Here is a 5,261-nt window from a genome sequence, read left to right as displayed (position 1 = left end):
GAAATACAAAGAATCATTAAAAAATACTATTAATGAGTATATTCCAACAAACTGAACAACCTAGAAGAAATGAACATATTCTTAGGAAAATAAAATCTTCCAAAACTCAATCAGGAAGAATCTGAAAACCTGAATAGGCCAATAACTACTGATGAAATTGAAGCCATAATCAAAATATTGCCAGTAAGCAAAAGCCCTTGTTTGGTCAGCTTCACAAGGGAGTTTTACTAAACATTCAAAGAAGAACTAACAACTATCCACCTCAAAGTTTCCCAAAAAATTCAAGAGGAAAGAACATTTCCAAGCTCTTTTTATGAGGGAAGCATTACCCCAACTCCAAAATCAGATAAAGACACTTCAAAGAAAGAAAATTACAGGCCAATGTCCCTGATGAATGGAGATGCTAAAATCCTCAACAAAATATTAGCAAAACAGATTCTGCAATACATTAAAAAGATCATACATCATTAACAAGTGGGATTTATTCCGAGGATACAAGGCTGGTACCATATTTGCAAATCAATAAATGTAATACATCACATAACAGATTATAAGATAAAAATCACATGATCATATCGATGATGCAGAAAAAGCATTCAACAATATCCAACACCGTTTTTTCCGCTTTCACAAACTTTATTAAAGAAAAAGCAATGATGGTAAATCTCTAAAACATAGTCAATTTTCTGTGATTCTTCCCTTGAAAATGTGATGTTTGATTTTGAAATACATACCACGGAGTGCATAGTTCCCAACTGTACTAAATAGGTGTGAGGATGAAATCCTACTTTCCCCAGTTTGTGGTCTGTCTTTGGATCAGTAATAATTTCCTGAACAGCTAGTATGGTTTCATTAATTTTTGTCTGTAGCTCTCTGAGCTCTTTTATACGCAGTAATCACAGAATTTGAGCAGCTTCATTAAGAACTGCATCTCCTGTGTCAAAACCAAGAATATGCTTGTCTAAAGCAACAGGCAACCCCTCTTTTGCTTGATTTGCTTTAGCAACTGCATCCTGGGTCAGGTGCTCCTGGACCAAAATGCGAATTGCCAGGTAATCATCATGACGTTGAATCTGAAGAAGGTTAGCCAAAGTCATTACACCAGCTTTAAAATAAGGATTATTAACACCCAAATTAATCAATGGCTCTGCATTTTTAGCTGCATTGTCAGCATTTTTTGTATTATCAGATACCAAGTCCTTGTATTTTTCAGTGTTATCTCCATATTCAAGTCTAATGACTAAACCAAGAAGCCAGTCAATTGCTTCTGGTCGATCTTGAATCTTGAAAGGACAGCTAACATCTGTGAGATACTTTTCAAAGAACTTTGGCCAGTCACTGCTGTGGATGTTTCTTAAATTACCTCTGTCTTCAATCTTGTAGTGTCTGATTTTCTGGTCTTCAAGCCAAACAACAAAGTTTCTAAATTTTGTTTCATCTTTGCAGTTGAAGTTGGCTGAGTTGTGGTAGTCAAGGGCCGTCAGCTTATTGGGGAACATAGTCCCGGCTTCCTGCTCTGTCCCCCGGGCTTTGGCCAGGAGAGGAGAGACGCCCAACATCATTTTTTTAATAAAAATTCTCAGCAAAGTAGTAATAGAGGGATCATACCTCAATGTATTAAAGGCCATATATGACAAACCTACAGCTAACATCATACTCAGTGGCAAAAACTAAAACCATATCCTCTACCAACAGGAACAAGACAGGGATATTCACTTTCACCACTTTTATTCAAAATAGTACTAGAAGTCCTAGACATAGCAATCAGACAAGAAGAAAAAATAAAAGGCATCCAAATTATAAAAGAGGAAGTAAAACTGTCATTATTCACAGGTTATATGGTATTGTACATAGAAAACACTACAGATTCCAAAAAACTATTAGATTTAATAAAGGAATTCAGCAATGTACCAGGATACAAAAGTAAAACACAGAAATGTATGGCATTTTTATACACCAATAATGATCTGTCAGAAAGAGAAACTAAAAAACAATCCTATTTACCCTTGCAACAATCAAATTAGAATACTTACAAATAAACTTAACCAAGGATGTAAATGACTTGTACTTGGAAAACTACAGGTTATTGGAAAAAGAGATAGAGGAAGGTATAAACAAGTGGAAGAATATACCATGTTCATGGTTTGGTTGAATTAACAACATTAAAATTACGATACTTCCCAAAGCAATCTATAGATTCAATTTCTATAAAAATACCAATGGCCTGTTTCATAGATCTAGAACAAACACTAAAGAAATTTATATGGAACCCAAAAAGACCCTGGATAACCTCCACCATCTTGAGAAAGAAGAACAAAGTTGGAAGAATTACAATACCAGATATCCAGTTAGACTACAAAGCCACTGTAATCAAAACAGCCTGGTACTGGCACAAGAACAGACATATAGATCAATGGAATAGAACAGAGAACCGAGAAACTGACCTATCATTGCACTCAATATTTGACAAAGGAGGCAAGAGCCTACAATGGAGTAAATACAGTCTTTTCAATACATATTGGGAAAATTGCACAGGTAATGCAAAAAAAAAAAGAAAAGAAAAGAAAAGAAAAAGAAAATACGCCTCCAACTTTCACCACAAACAAAATAAACTGAAAATGGATAAAAGACTTAAATGTAAGTCGTGAAACCATAAAAATCATAGAAGAAACCATAGGCAGCAAAATCTCAGACATCTCTTGTAGCAATATGTTTACTAATACATAGCCTAGGACAATGGAAACTAAGGAGAAAATAAACAAATGGGACTACATCAATACAAAAAGCTTCTGCACAGCAACAGAAATCATTAACAAAATGAAAAGGAAGCCCACTGCATGGGAGAACATATTTGCCAATGATATATCCAATAAGGGGTTAATTTCCAAAATATATAAGGAACTCATACAACTTAACAAAAGTAAGACAAAAAATAAATTGAATTAAAAAAATGGGCAGAGGACCTAAATAGATACTTCTCCAAAGTGGATATACAGATGGCCAAGAGATATGAAAAAATGGTAAAAGTCACTAATCATGTGAGAGATGCAAATTAAAATGACTATGAGTTATCACCTCAAACCTGTCAGAATGGCTATCATCCACAAATCAACAAATAACAAGTGTTAGCTAGGATGTGGTGAAAAGGATTCTAGTACACTGCTGGTAGGAATGCAGACTGGTGCAGCCTCTGTGGAAAACAGTATGGAGTTTCCTCAAAAATTTAAATGTGGAACTACCATTTGACCCAGTGATCCTGATAACCAAAATGGTGAGCCAAGTTTTATTTTCCAGGGTCCTGTTTCACGACACCAAAGAATGAGCTCCGTGAACCAGAAGATTTAAGCAAAAGTGTGGAAAAGTTATTATAAGTAGATTCAGACTCCCCTCAAGGGGAAAGTGGGCAATAATTGGCTGCCCTTCAAAGGCTTGCAGTTCAGGGGTGTATATTTGCTACAAACCTGCTTCTATATTTCTATGTATTGTCACCTGATGAATTCCCTCAATTGTTCTTGCCCACAATGGACCTGAACTTTCCCTGTTTCTATGTGCTCTTTCTCTTTTCCTATGCTGAACTTTCTATTATTATTACTAGTAGCCTGGTGCACGAAATTCGTGCACATTAAAAGGGAATTAATTGCCCTAACCGGTTTGGCTCAGTGGATAGAGCATCGGCCTGCGGACTCAAGGGTCCCAGGTTCAATTCCGGTCAAGGGCATATACCTTGGTTGCGGGCACATCCCCAGTGGGGAGTGTGCAGGAGGCAGCTGATCGATGCTTCTCTCTCATCGATGTTTCTAACTCTCTATCCCTCTCCCTTCCTTTCTGTAAAAAATCAATAAAATATATTTTTTTTAAAAAGGGAATTAATTAGCAAAGATATTTTAATATTGCTATTTGCCCATTATAATAGAAGTGTGAGAGATGAAAGGAAATTAGTAAAATGTATATGAAAATAATATATAAATTTATTAATAAATAAACAGTAACAAAAGAATATAACAACAGAGGCATGATATAAAAACGACAAAAATATGATATGAAAACAACAAAAAATGATATGAAAACAACAAAAACATGATATAAAACAACAGTGATGCAAACAATGACTGATAAAGTGATTAAACTTATTCTAATATCTCCCTGTACACCACATTAAGAGTGAAAACCTTTCAGAGTGCTTGACTAATTTCCCTTGTGATGAAGTACTTAGAACTTTAACTGTAACATCACATGCTCTTCAAACTCGAGAGAAAGCAACATATAACTGACCATGTGCAAAAATGGGTTCAGGTAGGAATATGCCTACTTTGTCTAGAGTTTGTCCTTGTGATTTATTAATAGTCATCACAAATGCTGGCATCACGGGAAACCGTCATCGAATCAATTTAATTGGGAGGCCAGTGTCAGATGGGGAAAAATTAATTCTTGGAATCAGAACAGCCTCTCCCTCTGCAGATCCTGTTAATACTTCAGCTTCAATAATGTTAGGTCGTAATCTTTTGATAATAAATCTGGTACCATTACAAAGACCCCATTTACTATTGAGATTTCTCAATAGCATGATGATTGCTCCCACTTTCAATTTTAATTTATGACACAGCATTCCCAAAGGAGTAATACTATTAAGAAATTTGTTGGGAAAATTTTCTTTTTCAGCATCATCTGTGGAATCAATGGAATCATCACTCAAATATGTGTGAAAATCTCCATTGAGTATATCCAAATTTTCTTCATTTGATTTTTGAACATGCTCATTTTTTGGACAAAGAATTGGACGCTTAGATATATCTTATATAAAAAAAGGGTAATATGCAAATCAACTGAACGGCAGAACGACCAGTGGATATGATGCTCACTGACCACCAGGGGGCAGATGCTCAACACTGGAGCTGCCCCGGGTGGACAGTGCGCACTCACAGGGAGAGCGCCGCTCAGCCAGAAGCCGGGCTCAGGGCTGGCAAGCGCAGCGGCAGTGGCAGAAGCCTCTACCACAGCCGTGGGCAAACTACGGCCCGCGGGCCGGATCCGGCCCATTTGAAATGAATAAAACTAAAAAAAAAAATACCGTACCCTTTTATGTAATGATGTTTACTTTGAATTTATATTAGTTCACACAAACACTCCATCCATGCTTTTGTTCCGGCCCTCTGGTCCAGTTTAAGAACCCATTGTGGCCCTCAAGTCAAAAAGTTTGCCCACCCCTGCTCTACCACCTCTGCGGCAGTAGGGCATTACATGTAATATATATATATATATAT

General features: G+C 36.5%; 1 pseudogene; it reads right to left on the bottom strand.

Annotated features, from left to right (window-relative positions):
• Window positions 1–835: 835 nt before the first annotated feature.
• LOC102427281 lies at window positions 836–1,499 on the bottom strand (annotated as a pseudogene).
• Window positions 1,500–5,261: the final 3,762 nt, after the last annotated feature.

The sequence above is a fragment of the Myotis lucifugus genome, unplaced genomic scaffold, assembly GCF_000147115.1.
Source record: "Myotis lucifugus unplaced genomic scaffold, Myoluc2.0 scaffold_4, whole genome shotgun sequence".
In the NCBI taxonomy this organism is placed as follows: Eukaryota; Metazoa; Chordata; class Mammalia; order Chiroptera; family Vespertilionidae; genus Myotis; species Myotis lucifugus.
The sequence above is the reverse complement of the archived record's forward strand: the minus strand, read 5'-3'. Positions and strand labels throughout refer to the sequence as shown.